The 20,564-nt window shown below is 37.8% G+C and overlaps 1 protein-coding gene, 1 non-coding gene and 1 pseudogene across 6 annotated transcripts in view; 2 read left to right on the top strand and 1 right to left on the bottom strand.

The window, feature by feature from the left end:
* CDC42BPA (CDC42 binding protein kinase alpha) overlaps positions 1-20,564 on the bottom strand; it is a 338,979-nt gene that overhangs the window by 253,840 nt on the left and 64,575 nt on the right. The gene's annotated exons all lie outside the window — the stretch shown is intronic.
* Positions 11,553-12,383, top strand: LOC111820471 (cathepsin B-like; annotated as a pseudogene).
* On the top strand, positions 19,542-19,648 carry LOC111820486 (U6 spliceosomal RNA). The gene has a single exon (XR_002824040.1). It is a non-coding gene; the product is annotated as a U6 spliceosomal RNA (small nuclear RNA).

Genomic DNA, 20,564 nt, shown 5'->3' with positions numbered 1-20,564 from the left:
GGGTCACAGTCTAATCAGCAAGAGGGACAGGTAGATCTGCTTCTGTAATTTTGGGGCATGCATTTCCAATTTTGTTTCTACACGTAGGTAATAAAATTGGGATAGTTATGTAAAGATTATATCTAGCGAGCTTTTCTTAACAAATATTTGAAGTCTTTTCCCCATGTACTGAAATATTTCTTTCTAAACCTGATTTCTAATGGCTCCATAGAAATCCATTATGTTCCCTAACTTACTTAACCATTTCCTTATTGTTAAGCTAGAATGTATGCTTCATGAATATAAGATCTTTCCCACCGTTGGTTCCCTGCAATTTCCCAGCACCTAGAACAGTGTGTCCAGTACATAGTAAGGGTTTGATACATGTTTATAGAGAGCATGAATGAAATATTTAGGTTGTTTCTATTTTCTATATTATAAAGAATGCCCTCTAAAGCGTTTTTGTATGTAACGGTATAACTGTATTTCAAATGATTATCTAAGAATAAAAGAAGAGGACTTGCTGGTTCAGAAGATATAGACAAGATTATGACTACAGATTAGTTTTCTTTTCCTCCATATTTCATGCTTGTTTATTTTGACTAATGAAAATTATACTTAATAATCATGTACTATATAATCGAATCATGTTCCATGCCCTTGATAGGGTCACAGAGAGAGAAAACTGAGCACCTCTGCACAGAGACTGAGGGCCAGGGAGAGGCATGCTTGCGAGCATGGCTGGGAAGAGGCTATCCTGATGGAAGAACTGTATCCTGAGTGTTCCTGAACCTGAATTTTAACTGTTACTTCCCTAATAAATCCCATAATAGTGAGTGTGGTCTGTGAGTTCTGTGTGGCTATTGCAATGAATAATCAAACCCAGCAGAGAAGTAGAGAATGCTGTGGGAGGGACAGTTGGTGTTAGAATTGGTAAAGATGGCGGAGAGAGAAGGCATGTCTGACCCCCATCTCATGGGAATCTGCCAAGCACTGCTGATCTGGATTCTCCTTCCCCATTGGGGGGTTGGAGGAGGTCAGACACTGCCCCCGTGCCACTTTTACAGCAGGTGACAGCAATTACATAAAGTGGTAAAGTTCAAAATAAACCCAAAGAATAGAGAGCTCATGAGGAAACTGTCAGTGTACACTTCAAATTTTATCATTTTTGGTAGATTATATTCAATTATATGTAATTGTATATATAAAAAAGAATAAAATAATAAATGAAAACTATCATACAAAAAGGTTATTTGGTAAGGTGGCTGGCAACAAAAAATAATAGTTATCAATGAACTAGTATATAAAAATAAATGATTTTCATGTTTTTCCAAAAACAGAAAGAAAGAAAATATAATGGTAGAATATATCCCACCAATAGCAATGAAGAAGAAAAACTGCCTAGTAATGAACATTATAAAGAAATGAGTAAGAATTTTATGAAAACTGCCCACCTCTTTGAAATTATAAATCACACTGTAATCCCAAACACTATCAATATGTCTTTAATTATTCTACAAATTTAATATTGTCCGAATTAAAATAACATTTTTATAAGTAGACAAGTTGAATCTAATGTTCATACAGAAAAATGCAGACTTCTATTTCTGGCAGTATAGTAGATTAGCTACTTTGAATGACTTCCCTGAACAAAAAGTGAGGAACTATTGAAATAAACTTTCAAACACATTTCTGGCTTAAAACTCAAAACTGAGTACATCTAGGAATACTAAAGGATAAGCAAGCATCACAGCTTAAATATTTCTAAAGGTTTCTGCCAGACTCTAAAGACTGAATTTTAACTTTGACGTCTGTGAAGCACGTAGGGACAGGAAGTAAAGGCTAGGCAATATATAAGGTAGAAAATCTAATATACATACATACATATATATATTTAATTGATGTTCCCACCACTCGTCTGTCAGTTTATCATACTGGCATGGCTTGTGTGTTGCTCTGATACTGGAAGCTATGCCACCGGTGTTTCAAATACTAGCACAGGGTTACCCATGGCAGGTAGGTTTCAATAGAGCTTCTAGACTAAGATAGACTGGGGAGAAGGAACTGGTGATCTACTTCTGAAAAAACTGGCCAGTGAAAACCTTATGAATAGCAGCGGAAATTTGTCTGATATAGTGCCGGAAGATGTGCCTCTCAGGGTGGAAGGCACTCAAAATATGACTGGAGAGCAGCTGCCTCCTCAAAGTAGAGTCAACCTTAATGATGTGGATAGAGGAAAGTTTTTGGGACCTTCATTTGCCAATGTGGCATGACTCAAAAGAAGAAACAGCTGCAAACATCCATTAATAACTGGATGTAAGGCTGGAAGCGCTCACTCCTCTATGCCAAAAAATTTGGAAGACAGCTACCTGGCCAACCAACTGGAAGAGATCCATATTTGTGCCCATTCCAAAGAAAGGTGATCCCACAGAATGCAAAAACTTTTTAATAATATCATTAATATCACTTGCAAGTAAAATTATACTAAAGATAATTCAATAACAGTTGCAGCAGTACGTGGACAGAGAACTGCCAGAAATTCAAGCTGGATTCAGAAGAAGATGTCAGATGGATCTTGGCTGAAAGCAGAGAATATTGAGAAAGATGTTTACCTGTATTTTATTGACTATGCAAAGGCATTCAACTGTGTGGATCATAACTAATTATGGGTAACATCACAAATAACAGGAATCCCAGAACACTTAATTGTGCTCATGCGGAACCTGTAAGAGACCAACAGGCTGTCGTTCAAACAGAACAAGGGGATACTCAGTGGTTTAAAATCAAGAAAGGTGTGCATCAGAGTTGCATCCTTTTACCATATTTATTCAATCTTCATGCTGAGCAAATAATCCTAAAAGCTGGACTATATGAAGAACGTGGCATCAGGAATGGAGGAAGACTCATTAACAACCTGTGTTATGCAGATTACACAACCTTTTTTTTCCTTGCTGAAAGTGAAGAGGACTAGAAGCATGTACTGATGAAGATCAAACACTATAGCCTTCAGTATGGATTACATCTTAACATAAAGAAAACAAAAATCCTCACAAGTGGACCAGTAAGTAACATCATGATAAATGGAGAAAATAATGAAGTTGTCAAGGATTTCACTGTACTTGGATCCACAATCAATGTCCACGTAAGCAATAGTCAAGAAATCAGACAGTGTACTGCATTGGGCAAACCTGCTGCTAAAGACCTCTTTAAAGTGCTCAAATGCAAAGATGTCACTTTGAGGACTAAGGTGTGCCTGACCGAAGCCATGGTATTTTCAGTCACCTCATATGCACGGAAAAGCCAGACAATGAATAAGGAAGACCAAAGAAGAATTGATGCCTTTGAATTATGGTGCTGGCAAAGAATACTGTATATACCACGGACTGCCAGAAGAATGAACAAATCTGTCTTCAAAGTACAGCCAGAAAGCTCCTTAGAAGCGAGGATGGCGAGACTACGTCTCACGTACTTTGGACGTGTTCTCAGGAGGGACCAGTCCCTGGAGAAGGACATCATGCTTGGTCTTAAGTAGAGGGTCAGTGAAAAAGAAGACCCTCAACAAGATGGACTGACACAGTGGCTACAACAATGGGATCAAACACAGCAATGACTGTGAGGATGGCGCAGGACTGGGCAGTGTTTCATTCTGTTGTACACAGGGTCACTAACAGTCAGAACTGACTCAATGGCACCTAACAGCTAACAACAACAATTGATGTTCATATGTTTTATTCCTCACTGATTTTTGTCTATTTCCTCTAACAGGCATTAAAACAGGTATGTTAAAATTTATTTATCCTTTTGTTCTGTCCATTTTTGCTTCATATAATTGTTGTTGGGTGACATCAAGTCGATTCCAACTCACAGCAACCCCATGTGACAGAGCAGAACTGCCCCATGGGGTTTTCTAGGCTGTAATCTTTATGGGAGCAGATTGCCAGGTCTTCTCCCATGGAGTGGCTGGGTGGGTTCAAATCGCCGACCTTTCAGTCAGTGGCCAAGCACTTAACTGTCGCACCACTAGGGAAAAAAAAAAACAAACCCATTGCCGTCAAGTGGATTCTGACTCATAGCGACCCTACAGGACAGAATAGAACTGCCCCCTAGGGTTTCCAAGGAGCAGCTGGTGGATTCTAACCACCTACCTTTTGGTTAGCCGCCATAGCTCTTAACCACTACACCAACAGGGTTTCTGTCGCACCACTAGACCCCTTTTAATATATTTAGAGGATACTTACTGGATAATACAAAGATATGATGTGTATGTGTACACTTTCCTGGTATTATTAGTATTGTGAAATTTCTCGTTATATCGAGTAATTGTTCTTGATAAAGTCTCCTTTGTCTGATTTTAGAATGGTCACAGCAGTTTGTTTTGTTTATTTAGTGTTTGCATAGTATACGCTTCTCCAGCTTTTAAGTGTTCTGTACTCTTACGTAGAAAATGTATCTCTTCTTCTTAGTAGACACTGTTGAGTTTCATTTAGTTATCCTGGTGAACAATCCTTTTCTTTTAAATAGATTATTTACTAAATTTACATTTTTACAATTACTCAAATATTTGGGTATATTACTGCTTTTTTGTTTGTCCCATTTGCTCACTATTCTTTTCATTCCCTTTGTATTAATCAAGTACGTTTCATCATTTCACTATCCACCTCTATTTAGCTTACTTGTTATCTACTCCAACTTTTGTTTAAGTGGCTATTAAAAAATATTGATTTACAACATTGACTTATTAGTCTTAACACTTCCCAGACAATGCATAGATCTTAGAACACATTAAATCCATTTATCCACCTTCCACCTATTGTATTACTGTTTTCATGTAATCTATGCCTACATATTATACACCCTACGAGGCACTATTCATCTTACTTTTGTACCCTCAATATTTACTGAAATTAAAATATGTATTTACCCTTTCTCTCCTACATTTCTGTGCTTCATCTGAGATCATTCTTTCCTTCCGCCTTAAGATTTCTTTTAATATTTCTTTAGTGTAAGTCTACTGGTGACAGATTTGCTCAGTGTTTTCTTAGTCTAAATACATATTTTGCCTTTTAAAAACATTTTTATTGAGATATAATTCATATCATAAAAATCACTTTTAAAGTATACAATTCAGTGGTTTTTAATATGTTCACAAAGTTATGCGACTATCACCACTATCTAATTACAGAACATTTTCATCACCTGAAAAAGAAATCCTGCACCCAGGCGCAGTCATGCTCCACTCTCCCCTCCCGCAGCTTACCGTTAACTACTAATCTGCTGTGGACTCAATGCATTTGCCTATTCTAGATATTTTATATAAATGGGATCATACAATATTTTTCCTTTTGTATCTGACTTATCTCATTCAGCATAACGTTTTCAAGGTTCATCCATGTTGCAGCATGTACCAGGTCTTCATTCTTCTTTATTACTGAATAAAATCCCACTATATGGATATACTCCATTTTATTTATCCATTCATCAGTTGATGGACATCTGGGTTGTTTCTACTTTTTAGCTATTATAACTAAGGCTGCCGTGAACAGTGATGTACACGTTTGTGTGTGGATGTAAGTTTTCGATTCTCTTGAGCGTATCATCTAGCATCATATGGTAATCCTATGTTTAACATTTTGAGGAACTATTAAACTGTGCCTGCACCCATTTTACATTCCCAACAGCAGTGAAAAAGGATTCCAATTTCTCCACATCCTCTCCCACACTAGTTATAGCTGTCTTTTTCATTACAGCCATCCTAGTGAGAGAGAAGAGGTATCTTATTGTGGTTTTGATTTGCATTTCCTTAACGACTAATGAGAGTCTCTGGGTGTCCCAAAAGATTAAACGTTTCACTACTAGCAGAAGGTTGGTGGTTTGAACCCACCCAGAGGCACCTAAGAAGACAGGCCTAGTGATCTGCTCCCAAAAGGTCATAGCCTTGAAAACCCTACAGAGCAGTTCTACTCTGCACACACAGGGTCGCCGTGAGTCAGAATGAATTTGATGGCAAGTATAAAAACAACAATAACTAATGATTTGGAGCATCTTTTCATGTGCTTATTGGCCATTTGTATATCTTCTGTGGAAAAATGTCTATTGAAATCCTTTGTCAATTTTTAAATTAGATTGTCTTTTTATCGTTCAGTTATAAGAAAGCTTTATATATTCTAGATACTAGTCCCTGACCAGATATACGATTTGCAATTATTTTCTCCCATTGTGTAAGCTGTCTTTTCACTTTCTTTTTTTAATTTTTTTTTTTTTTGTACGTTAGATGAAGGTTTACAGAACAAATAGTTTCTCATTAAACTGTCAGTACACATACTGTTCTATGACATTGGTTAACAACCCCATGACATGTCAACACTCTCCCTTCTCAACCTTGGAGGACCTTTTTTTTTGTGAAAATATACATAGCCGAAGATACACCATTTCAAAAATTTCTACATGTACAATTCATTGACATCGATTACATTCTTCCAGTTGTGCTGCTACTCTCACTATCCTTTTCCAAATTATTCCATCACCATTAGCTTCAACTCACTGCCCCCTAGGCTTCCCATCAAACCTTTTGAGTTGCTGTTGTCAATTTGATCTCACAGAATTTTTTTTTGTGTACTTTAGATGAAGGTTTACAGAAGAAATAGTTTCTCATTAAACAGTTAGTATACATATTGTCCTATGACAATGGTCACCAAACCCAAAACATGTTAACACTGTCCCTTCTCAACCTTGGGTTCCCTATCACCAGCTTTCCTGTCCCCTCCTGCCTTCTAGTCCTTGTCCCTGGACTGCTATGCCTTATTAGTCCCATTTTGTTTTATGGGGCTGTCCCCAGCTGAATGGTGAACCTCGGGAGTGACTTCACCACTGAGCTAAAAGGGTATCTGGAGGCCATACACTCGAGGTTTCTCCAGTCTGTCCGGCCAGTAAACCTGGTCTTTTTTTGTGAGTTAGAATTTTGTTCTACTTCCTTCTCCAGCTCTGTCCAGGACCCTCTGTTGTGATCCTAGTCAGAGCAGTCAGTGGTGGTAGCCAGGCACCATCCAGCTGTACTGGACTCAGTCTGGTGGAGGCCATGGTAGCTGTGGTCCATTAGTGTTTGGACTAATCTTTTCCTTGTATCCTGTTCTCTTCATTCTCCCTTGCTCCCGAAGGGGTGAGACCAGTGGAGTATCTTAGATGGCTGCTCACAGGCTTTTAAGGCCTCAGACGCTACTCACCAAGGTAGAATGTAGAACACTGTCTTTATAAACTGTGTTATGCCAACTGAGCTAGATGTTCTCCCAGACTATGGTCCCCACAGCCCTCAGCCCAGCAATTCAGTCCCTCAGGGAGTCTGGATGTGTCTATGGAGCTTCCATGACCTTTCCTTGTACAGTTGTGCTGACTTCCCCAGTATAGTGTACGGTCTTACCCCTTTTCACTTTTTTGATAGCGTTTTTTGAAGCACAAACATTTTTAATTTTGATGAAGTCCAATTTATCTTTTTTTTTGCGGCGTGGGCTTTTGGTGTCATATTTAAGAAATTGCTGCCTAACCCAAGGTCACAAAAATTTAGAGCTACTTTTCCCTTTGAAGGGTTTCATAGTTTTAGCTCTTACATTTAGGTCTATGATCCATTTTTAGTTAATTTTTGCATATGTGGGGTCCAATTTCATTCTTTTGCATGTGGATATCCAGTTGTCCCAGCACCATTTGTCAGACTATTCTTCTCTCGTTGAGTGGTCTTGGCAGGCTTGTCAAAAATCAGATTGACTATACACGCATGGGTTTACTTCTGGACTCTCAATTCTATGCCATTGATCTGTATGTCTACCCATACGCCTTGATTACTGTTGCTTTGTAGTAAGTTTTGAAATCAAGAAGTGCAAGCCCTCTAACTTTCTTCTTCTTTTCCAAGACTGTTTTGTCTATTCTGGATCCTTTGTATTTCCATATAAATTTTAGAATCAGTTTGTCAATTTCTACCAAAAAAAGGCAGCTGGGATTTTGACAGGAATGGAGTTGAATCTGTAGATCACTTTGGAGAGTAATGCCATCTTAACAATATCAAGTCTTCAATCCATGAACACGAAATGTCTTTTCATTTGTCCAAGTCTTCGTTAATTACTTTTAACAATATTTTGTAGTTTTTACCTTTATTTTTAAAAAGTATTTTTGCTGGATATAGAATCCTAAGTTGACAGGTTTTCTTCTTTCAGTAGATGCCATCTTCCACTATCTTCAGCTTCCATTATTTCTTTTGAGAAGTGAATACCTTATTGTCTTAGTATGGGATCTCTAGACAGGCAAAACCAGTGAAGTGTATATATAAATATAGAGACAGAGATTTATTTCAAGGAACGGCTCACACAATTGTTGAGGCTGGCAAGTCCCAAATCTATGGGTCAGGCAGCAGGCCAAAGACTTCTGCTGGCTCACGCTGCAGGGGCTGACGAACCCAAAATCTGTAGGTCAGGTGGCAGGCTGGAGATCTCTGCTGACTCACAGGGTTGCAGGGACTGGCAAATCCAAAATCTGCAGGTCTGGTGGCAGGCTGAAGACGTCTGCAGGCTTACATCCCAAGAACCGGAAGTCAGGCGATAAGAAGAATGCAGGGTTGAGAGAGAGAGAGAGAGAGCCTTGCCAGAACATCCATTTATATACTGGAGGCAGGCCACACTCCCATGGAAGACTACATTTTCAATCGGCTGATCACATCAGATCACATCACAGAAGTTATTACATTATGGAAGAGCAATCAGTCCAATGTCTGCCAAGCCACTGAGAATCACAGACTAGTTGACACATAACATTAACCACCACACTTATGCTCTTTTGAAAGTTATGTGTCCTTTTTCTTCTAGCCACTGTTAAAATTTTATCTTTATCTTTGGTTTTCAGAAATCTTATTACTATGACGTACTGAATGTAATTTTCTTCATATTATCCTGTCAAGGGGGTCATAGGACTTCTTGAATCTATGTATAGATTTATGTCTTCAGTTAGCTTTGGAAAATTCTCACCATTTTCTCTTCAAATATTGTTTCTGTCCCATTCTCTTTATCTCCTTCTGGAACTACAAGTACATACATGTTAAATTTTGCACTATGTTTAATATGAGTCTTAATTTATTTTTATTCTTAATTTATTTTTATTCTTAATTTATTTTATCCATTTTTTTCTCTCCATGTTTCAGTCTGGATATTTTCTATTGGCCTATTTTCCCATTCACTCATCCTCTCTTCAGCTTGTCCAATTTGCTATGAAACCTAGCTATTTACTGAGTTTTCATTTAAATCACTGTCTGTTTCATTTCTAGGCTATGGGATTCATTTGATGAAAACTGGGTTTCAGTCTTATCAGGGTTGGCCTATTTCCAATTGTTATTTTTAGGATGTAGCCCTTCAGAAGTCCCAAATGAATACCTGGGATATTTAATAGAGCCCTCCTATTTATTGGTACTTGAACTCCAATTTTTGTTTTCCCTGCCTGTGAGATTTGTGAAACTTCTCTTTAGCTTCTCTGCCATTGCCTAGGAAAATTACAACTGCCTCCGAGAGAAAGGCAGAGCTGAATGCTGGGTTCACCTCTCAACAGACCTTTCTCTGAGACTACTAACCTCTTCAGTTTTTGCTGATTTCATAGCTCTCTTATACCTTCAAACAGATTAACTTACATTTCTCCTCAAGGTTTTCTAATTGTTCTCAGCAGGAGGAATGGTCAGATACAGGCAAGTGTGTCAGAATCAGAAGTTCCATGCAAATTATTCAGTGTGTCAAATTTTCAAAATATTCCACTGGATTTTGATTGGCATTTCATAGAATTTATAGATTAATTTAGGAAGAACTGACATCTTTACAAATACACTGTACCATCTTTGAACACAGTATATCTATTTTTCAGGGTTTTTTTATCATATACTGTAATAAGTTTAAATTGTTTCTCCATGTGGTTCTTATGCATTTTTTGTTAGATTAAATCCTAAAGACTTGATTGCTTTTGTTTTTATTGTGAATGGTATCTTACATCATCATCTCTTTTAGTTGATTATTCCAAGCATAGAGAAACTTGAATGATTTTTGTAAGATAATCTTTTATTTGGCAAAATACTAAATGATCTTACTAATACCTATATTTTTTCTATTGCTTCTGTAGATTTTTATATGTAGATGATCTATAAATATTTATTTCTCTTCCAACCTTGTTAATTCATTTTCTTTTCTTAACGCATCAGCCAGAACCTCCAGTAACATGTAAAATTTTAACAATGGTAACCATCTTTGTCTTGTTCCTCATCTTAATGGAATACATCTAAAGATTTTTTAAAGGTTTACTTCAGGTTTTTGACACATATCCCTTACCAAATTAAGGCTATTTCCCTTTATTCCTATTTTCTGAGTTTTAATAATAAACATGTATGGAACTTCTATGTTTTTTTTCCCACATCTGTTGAAATAATTATATGATTTTTCACCTATAAAACCAAACCAGTTGCTGTTGAGTCGATTCTGACTCATGGCAACCCCATGTGTGTCAGAATAGAATTGCACTGCATAGGATACTCAGTGGCTGATTTTTCAGAAGTAAATCACCAGGCCTCTCTCCTGAGGCACATCTGGGTGGACCTGAACCTCCAACCTTTCGGTTAGCAGCCAAGCGCTTAACTGTTTGCACTACCCTGGGATTCCTTTTCACCTACAAACCCACCAAAAACCCACTGCCATTAAGTTGATTCCGACTCACAGCAACCCCGTAATAAATCTCTATGGAAGCAGACTACTACATCTTTCTCCCGCGGAGCTGCTGGTGGTTTCAAACCACCAACCTTTTGGTTAGTAGTCGATCACTTTAACCACTGCGTCACCAGGTCTCCACCTTTTTGCCTACAGCCCAACAATTTTTAAACATCATATTAACTTTTTCAAAGAACCAATTTTGGGTTCTGATAATATATCCTCTTTATTTAATAGACTCGGGTCTTGTTTTTATTATTTTCTTCCTTCCTCTTCACTCTTTGGTTCTTTTTCCAACTTCCGGAATTAATGTTTGGCTTATTGGTTACCAAAGTTTATTGACTCCTGGTAAATTTATTAAAAGCTATGAATCTCTCTTTATATACTGCTTTAGTTGTGTCTCACAAATTTTGACATACAGCATTTCCATTTTCATTCACATCTATTTATTTTATAATTTCCTTTATGATCTATGTTTTTAAGTTTTCAGACATGAGTCATTTTCAGCTGATGAGCACTGATGTACCCTTTGTGGCCTAGGACATGGTGAATTTCAAGAATGATCTGTGTGTGCTAGAAAAGAATGTGTATTCTCCGTTGGGTATAAAGTGCTATATTTATCTATTAGGTACAGCATTAAAATCATGTTATTAAGATATTCTATATTTTGTCCAAGTGGCAACAATGGTGGAAGTGGGTTCCAGGAACCTGGTACTAGGACTGCACATGGCACCAACTGAGTTAGGGTCTCTCTGGCTTCAGTAAATCCAGGATCTAGATCCCAACATCTTCTGCCTGATGGTGTATTACCCCAAGTAGACCCCTGCAGATGAACTGTTCAGCCTTCATAATGCAGACATGAACTACGTGACTTTCCTGGATAGACCCAAACTGCCTCAGAAAGTACAGTTTGTTAACGAAATGGATCTGCCTAAAAGCTCTGATGCCCAAGAATAGTGGCCAAACTATCCAACTGTTAAATGACATCAGAGACCAGCATTCTTGTGGCTCTTTCTAGGTGTCTGGGGCCATGGGAATCATTTCTGACCAGGTCTGCATTCACACAGGTGGGAATGCCAACATGGAGATGTCTACTGAGGACTGCTCTCCTGCTACACAGTGTAGGGATGGCTGCAATGGGAGCTTTCCTTCTAGACCCTGGAACTTCTGGACCAAGAAAGAGCTGTCTCTGGGGGCTTCTATGACTTTCACATATGCTGTAGACCCTATTCAATTCCCCAATGTGAGAACCATTTCAGTGGCTCTCAGCTTCCATGTAATGGAGGTAGGGAGATACTCCCACGTGCAGCAGGACCTGTGAGCCTGGCAGCGTTCCTTCTTACAAAGAAGAAAAGTACTATAGCTACAGTATCTACAGTGTCCCTTCCAGTAAGGAGATTATGGCTGATATTTACAATAATGGCCCAGTGGAGGGAGCCTTTTCTGTGTATGCTGACTTCCTGCAGTACAAGTCTGCAGTGTCCAACATGTCACCAAAGAAATGGTGGGAGGCCACACCATCTGCATCCTGTTCTGGAGAGTGAAGAACGGCACCCTCTGCTGGCTGGCTACCATCTCCTAGAAAACTGACTAGGGTAACAATGGCTTATTAAATTTCTCTGAGAAAAGGGCTACTGTGGAATTGAATCAGAGATGGTGACTGGAATCTTGTGTACCAATCAGTACTAGAAAAAGTTTTAGCCTGTCCAGCCAGCCCCGGGTAAGTTTTTTCTAATATGGCCGGTTGAGGGTAGGGGTAGGAATGTCTTTTATTCTTTTAGTTCAGATAAGATTCAACAGGTTTAGATAGTGGCTAGTGTGCTTCAGGGCCTAAACAACTGGGCTAGGCCAAATCTTGTGTGTACTATTTCAGCTGATCTTTTCTGTGAGCCTTCTTACACAGAAAACAACTCTAAACCCTGGCTACCTCTCAGCCTCCTCCATGGACTGATCCTCACTGCTGACAAGGCACAGTAAGCCCTTCAATTTTCCTAATAAGGACTTTCACATAGACTAGTGCCTACTGCTCCAACTCCTGCTACAACAAACCTCCAACCCCTCCCCCACCAGGACATCTCCAGAGAGTAAAACTGAGTGAGGACCTGAAGGGTTTGTCTTCAGTTTTTCAAAGGAACATAAAGTGGAATTCTAAAAAGGATTTAAACTGCCACATATAAGCAGTACCTCTTAGAAAGATGTTACTTTAAATGTTTGGAATAAATTGAGAGGAGAGATAGAGGACAGCCCTTTAAATGACAAAAGCCACTTTGTTCTGGGGCCTCTAAATCTGTTAAGCCTTCCAGTGCTGCATACCCTCTCTGGCTTTTTCTGTAGCCTGATTTTGTTTAATATAAATTTTATTTGTAATATACCTCAGCTGAATATATGAATGAACAATTCTATCACTTCCTAGAATTGCTGTGCTAGCTACGCAACTACATATCCTAATGTTCTGCCTTAAAAAAAAACTTGGATGGCCCTAAACCATGCACTGAATGGCTGAGCTTTGATCCCTTGGTGAAACTAGTTTGGAAGAAAACAGCTTTTTGTTTTTAAAAACCACTGCTTTACTCTATCAATCAATTTAACAAGGAACAGAATAACTGCGCCACTAAAAGGTTTTCCCTTCAAAAAATAAAAACTTCTATATCTTAATTTTTTTAATCTGCTTGATTTACCAACTTCTGACACAGTGGTATTAAAAGCTCTATCTTAAATTGTTGAAAGTCCTCTTATTCCCCTACCCAAAGTTGTTACTTTATATATTTTAAAGGTAATTTGTTAGATAGCACATATTCCATGATTATTATAGCTTCTTTTTAATACTATTTTAAAACATTTTTATTATTAATTACAACATACATACATAAAGGAAAATAAAGCAAATGTAGAGTTAAACACAATTAAAAAGTGAACAACATATAACTAAAGCCCAGATCAAGAAACAGAACCCTGCAGCAACCCAGAAACCCCCCCAAGCACCTCCACCTGACCAAACCCCCCCCTTCCCACTAGATAACCTTATCCTCACTTTCTGATAAAGTCTTATCATATGTATTCCCTCCTAGGTTACCTCCTTCACTCAACATCTTTGTCTTGTTTCAAATCAAGGTTATTCTAATCTCATAACATGAGTTGGAAAGTGGTCCCTTTTTTCCTACTATCTGGGAAAATTTTTGTAAGTTTAGAATCATTTCTTCCTTAAGATGATTCACAGAACTTACAGATGAAGCCATCTCAACCTGGAAAAAATTTTTATGACTTTATTTAAAGTACATAATACATTTACACATTACTTTATGAAAATATAAGTACAAAGCATGACAATCTTTTTTTTTTTTTCTTAAACAAATGATAGCATACTTCATACGCTATCCTGTACCTTACTGTATTCACTTTGTAATATATCCTGGAGATCTCTCCATATCAGTACAGTGAACTTTCTCTTTCTTTACTACACTTAACACAGCATTCCACTGTGTGGATATACCATAGTTTATTCAACCAATTCCCTACTGATGAATACTTAGGTTGTATTTGCACTGTCTTATTTTTAATACTTGAACCTTTGATCCATTTGTAGTTGGTCCTGGTACATGGTATGAGGTTTAATGGTATCCACAAATGGATTTTCTCAATTGGCTATACAGTTGTCTCAAGACCATTTATCAAAAATTCTCTCTCTTCTCCGCTAACTGGAGATGCTGCCTTTAATAAATATTAAATTCCGATACATGAGTCTACTTCTGAACTTTTCATTCATATGCTAATTGTTGAGGTTTTATACTATGTTTTAATATATATAATAGATCAAGCTAGCACTGTTCTTCCTTTCAAGAGTTTTCCTGATGATTCTTGATTATTCTCCCCATATAAACAAACCCAAACCAAACCCATTGCTGTCTAGTCAATTCGAACTCATAGCGACCCGATAGGACAGAGTAGAACTACCCCAAAGGATTCCCAAGGCTGTAATCTTTATGGAAGCAAATGGCCACATCTTTCTCCCACGGAGCAGCTGTGGGGTTCGAACCACCAACTTTTCAGGTAGCAGCTGAGCGCTTAACCACTGTGCCACCAGGGCTCCTATTCCCCCATATGAGCTTTAGAATCAGGCTGTCTAATAACTGGCATATGTACTGAGAGTGTTTATTAATTAACTGAGAATTAATGCTCATGATGTGGCTATTATAAATGTGTTTTTCTTTTCCAGCATCTTCTAATTGTAGTCGTTTATATATTAAAAACTAGCAATTCGTGTGTGTATATATAATTACTACTAAATTATCTCTTTTATTTGTAGTAAGTTTCAGTTAATTCTTGGGTTTTTGAGGCATATAAAAATAATACATTTGCAAATTGAGGCTTTTAAGAGTTCAGGTTTTTAAGAACTGGAAAGGAAGAATTGAAAACTTCCTTTCCAATTCTTATACTCAACTGAGTAAGATACTGTCTTTTTGGCAGAAATTATGTATGTGTGTCTGTGTCATTCCAATTCATTTTTATTTTACTCAAACTCTAGGCAATTTATTTGATATCACTCTGTGGTTTATGCATAGATAGGAAGAACAGAGAGCGCAAAGTTAGCAGCAGGAAGAAAACCGACAGTGATGTCTCTGTGATGAGTAAGAATATTGTGACACTTCCTGAAAGATGTTGAATTCTTTGAATGGTAAAAAGATGCATATTAAAAAGAACCACTAGATAGTGGTGGGAGTTCCTGGGTGGTACAAACAGTAAATGCACTTGGCTGCTACCCAAAAGACTGGAGGCCAGAGTACACCCAGCAGTACCTCGGAAGAAAGGCCTGGGGATCTACTGCTCAAAAATTAGTCACTGAAAACCCTATGGAGCCCACATAGGGTCGCCATGAGTTGGAATCAACTTGATGGAAACTGGCAGTAATGTTTGTACAACATAGTAAAGGTAATCAACATCACTGAATTGTACACGTAAAGATGGTTGAAATGGCAAATGTTAAATATATCTTACCACAATTCAAAAAAAATGCATGTAGGATTTGAAACAGGGAAGAAAAGTAATTGAAATGTAAATAGTTTTCTGGTCCAGCTTCAACCAGCCAATACCATACCTTTGATCCTTTGAGCATTTTCAAAGAGCATGTGGTAAGAAGATGTGAAGGAAAAGGAAGAGGAGAAGGTGGGAAAAAGATGGAACAGAAGGAAGAAGGCAAGGAGCACAGAAGATGTTTGTCCTGCCCTGCCCACCTCCAGAAGAAGTCCACCTTTCAGCCAAAGATTAGATAGGCCTATTAAACAAACAACAACACGTGTGAGGAATGTGCTTCTTAATCAAGCATATAAGATCAAATGGGCAACACCTGCCCAAAAGCAAAGCTAAGAAGGCAGGAAGGGACAGGAAAACTGGATGAATGGACACAGGGAATCCGGGGTGGAAAAGGTGAGAGTGCTGATACATTGTGGGGATTGCAACCAATGTCACAAAACAATTTGTATACAAAGTTTTTAATGAGAAACTAATTTGTGCTGTAAACTTTCACCGAAAGCACCATTTTTTTTTAAAAATGGTGCTAAGAAATATACAAAAAATAAAATGAATCTTGACTCATGACTCATAAAACACACAAAAATCCATACCAGATGGGTCATAAACCTAAGTATGAAAGGTTTTTTCAAAAAAGGTTATAGACGATAGAAGATAATATAGGAAAATATCTTCATGCTTTGGGTTAGAAAGTATTTCTAAAAAGGAATACAAAAAGCGCTAATCATTTAAAAAAGCATAATTAATCAAACCTCATTAAAACTAAGAACTTCTGTTCAATAAAAGATTCATCAAGAGAGGGAAAAGTCAAGCCACCAAGGGGAAAAAGATATTTTATTTAATACACACACATATATAACTCCACCAAAGGACTTGTATGCAGGATATATAAAGAACTACATACCAGTAAGTCAGACAACCCACCTACCCACTCCCACTACTCCACCCCCACAATGTATACTTCACACACACACACACACACACACACACAAATCATGTGATGAACTGATACGAAAATAGGTTCAACTGTAAGAGTCATCAGGGAATGCAAAGTGAAATCACAATGCAATACCACCACACACCCACAAAAAATGGCTAAAGTCAAAAAGACAACCACAAGTGTTGATGAGGCTGTGAAGCAACTGAAACTTTTACACATTGATGACAGGAGTATAAATTGGTATCCACTTGGGAAACTATCTGGCACTATCTACTAAAGTTAAATATACCTACCCTGTGGCCCAGCAATTCCACTCCTAAGTATATATCAAACATAAATGAGCACTTATATCCCCCAAAAGACATGTACAAGAATGTTCACAGATACATTATTCAAATGGCCAAAAACCACAAACAACTAAAATACCCACAAACAGTAGTATGGATAAATAACTTGTGGTATATTCACATAAAAGAATACTGTTAACCAATAAGAACAAGGATACATTACACAAAAAGAATGTTGAGCAAAAAAAGCCAGAAACAGAAGAACATATACTATTGTTCTGTATGTTTCTATGATGTGCTCAAATCATGTAAAGTTACTATTATACTTTCAAAATACATATGTATAAGCACTCATAATATGAACTTAGAAATATAAACATGTCTACCTTTGTGAGGCTAACATTAACTATATAAGTTATTAGAAACCTGTAATTCATTATAAAGTTATTTACAAACTTTCTGAACTTAGACACAGAAACATAGAAGTATGTGAAACAACCTTTAAGCTGATTTTGACCTGGTATGCTGTGATCAAAGAAACATTAACATAGTTAATCTCTGTAAACTGACCTTAAAACGTAAATCTAAACAACCTATCTAATCTCTAATCTTGAAGAAAATATGTAACATTCAGCTAATCTCTAACCCTGGAGAAAAGACATAACATACTAGTCTTTGACATCACACCAGCCCTTACCATGTAAGGCCAAGAAGAGAAATTCACATATAAACCCTGAATTTCTAATCACTCACTGAGAGAAGGTAGAGACGGAACCTCCACCTAGAGTCTGACTCTCTTTGAAGAAGGAGACTTTGGACTGAGATTCTGTCCACTGCCACTGACCTCAGATCCTAGCTACAAGGGACCTCCACCAAGTTCAAGCCATGGTCAAACCTCCCTCCCAAGACCGCTCATAAAAGGTAAAAGCCTGAAATCTAAAGATACGGACTCTAACCACTGAACTAACATTGTAATTTTAATTGCTAATTCTGATTCTGTAGTTCTAAACGAATGTTGTGAGGTCTTACTTGCATGTCTTGCCACGACTACCATGCAATAAACTAAATGAGCTTATACATGTCAAACTTGAGCATTTTTTTTATTTATGTTTAAGATAAAAAATCTTACATGGCAACTATATAATTATATTAATAGAAAATTCAAAAACAGACAAAATTAATCTATGGTGATAGCAGTCAGAATAGCTACTTAATGAGGAGATGGTTATTGTCATGCATTGAATTATGTCCCCCAAAAAATGTATCAATTTGGCAAGGCCATGATTCCCAGTATCGCGTGGTTGTCCTCCATTTTGTGATTATAATTTTATGTTGAAGAGGACTAGGGTGGGATTGTAACACCCTTAATTAAGGGCGCATCCTGGATCCAATGTAAAGGGAGTATCCTCTGGGTGTAGCCTGCACCACCTTTTATCTTACAAGAGATAAGAGGGAAGGGAAGCAAGCAGAGAGTTGGGGACCTCATACCACCAAGAATGCAGTGCCGGGAGCAAAGCGCATCCTTTGGACCTAGGGTCCCTGTGCAGAGACGCTCCTAGTTCTGGGGAGGACTGATGAGAAGGCCAACAGAGAGAGAAAGCCTTCCCCTGAGCGTGTCCTTTCGACCTGAGTTTCCTGCGTTTAGTCGCTCCCAGGCCAAGGGAAGACTGATGACAAGACCTTCCTCCAGAACTGACAGAGAAAGCCTTTTCCTGGAGCTGATGCCCTGAATTTCGACTTGTAGCCTACTTGACTGTTAGAGAATAAATTTCTCTATGTTAAAGCCATCTGCTTGTGGTACTTCTGTTATAGCAGCACTAGACGACTAAGATAGTCATTCACTTAGAGAAGGAAAAGAGACTCTAGCGTATGCTGGAAATGTCCTATATCTTGATCTGCACGATGGTTATACAAGAATCTACCATATATACCTTAATTTTAAAAAATTTTAACTAAAAATAAACATATTTTTCAGACAAAGCAGATAATGTATCATCAGCAGATTTGCACTAAACAAATGCAAGCAGAAATTTTTCAGTCAAAAGGAAAATGATCTCAAAGGGAACTATGTGAATGTGAAGAAGTTATGTGAATGTGAAGAGCAGCAGAAAATGTAAGTATGTAGGTAAATCTAAATGAATAAGAGCAGCATAATCATAATAACATTTTAGAAGACTTGAAATACATAGAGAAGACTAAAATACATGACATCAATAACCAAAAAAGGTAGAAGTTGGAAATAGGTAAAATACAAATTTATCAAGGATGCATGTGACAATCCTTAGGGAAATCAATAAAAGAAGGTAAAAATAAGAAATTAATAGCGGGGAAAAGAATAATTAAAAATACCCCATTAATCCAAGAAAAAGCAAGGAATGAGAAAAAAAATATTCAGAATAGGCAGGACAAAGAGAAAAGAAATACTAACAAGCAGTGGTGGTGGTGGTGTTAGTTGCTATCAAGTCAGGTTCTACTTAGAGCAACTTTATGTGTAACAGAACGAAACACTGCCCAGTCCTGTGCCATCTTTAGGATCAGTAAGTAGTCTCATTACATTAAATGTCAGCTGACTAAATATACCCAAATTAAAAGATGGTGCTTGCTTCAGCAGCACATACACTAAAATTGGAACAATACAGAGAAGATTAGCATGATCCATGCACAAGGATGACATGCAAATTCGTGAAGTGTTCCATATTTTTTAATACTACCAAACACTTCAAGGAACAGAGTAGCAGGGATAGGGGTCTGGGGACCATGCTTTCAGGGGACATCTAGGTCAACTGTCATAACAAAGTTTATTAAGAAAATGTTCTACATTCCACTTTGGTGAGTGGCGTCTGGGGTCTTAAAAGCTAGCAAGCAGCCATCCAAGTGGTCTCAACCCACTTGGAGCAAAGGAGAATGAAGAACACCAAAGACACAAGGAACATATTAGCCCAAGAGACAGAAAGGGCCACATAAACCAGAGACTCCATCAGCCTGAGACCAGAAGAACTAGATGGTTCCCGGCTACCACCAAAGAATGCCCTGACAGGGAACACAACAGAGAGTCCCTGATGCAGCAGGAGAAAAGTGGGGTGCAGAACTCAAATTCTAGTAAAAGACCAGACTTAATGGTCTGACTGAGACTGGAGGGACTCCAGAAGACATGGCCCCCAGACTCTCTGTTAGCCCAGAACTGAAACCATTCCCGAAACCAACTCTTCACATGAAGATTACACTGGACTATAAGACATAAAATGATACTCGTGAAGACAGTGCTTCTTAGCTCAAGTAGACACATGAGACTAAATAGGCAGCTCCTGTCCGGAGGCGAGATGAGAAGACAAAAAGGGACAGGAGCTGTTTGAATGGAAACGAGAAATCCAGGGTGGAAAGGAGGAGTGTGCTATCACTTTATAGGGAGAGCAACTAGGGTCATACAACAATGTGTGTATAAATTTTTGTATGAGAAACTAACTTGAACGGTAAACTTTCACTTAAAGCACAATAAAAACAAATGGGTAAGAATATCCAATAAAATTGAAAAAAGAAAAATAAAATAAAAATTCATTAAATGTAAAAAAAAATTAAAAGATAAAAATTTTATCAGACTGGATTTAAAAAAAAAAAAAA

The sequence above is a fragment of the Trichechus manatus genome, unplaced genomic scaffold, assembly GCF_000243295.1.
Source record: "Trichechus manatus latirostris isolate Lorelei unplaced genomic scaffold, TriManLat1.0 scaffold00039, whole genome shotgun sequence".
NCBI lineage: Eukaryota > Metazoa > Chordata > Mammalia > Sirenia > Trichechidae > Trichechus > Trichechus manatus.
The sequence above is the reverse complement of the archived record's forward strand: the minus strand, read 5'-3'. Positions and strand labels throughout refer to the sequence as shown.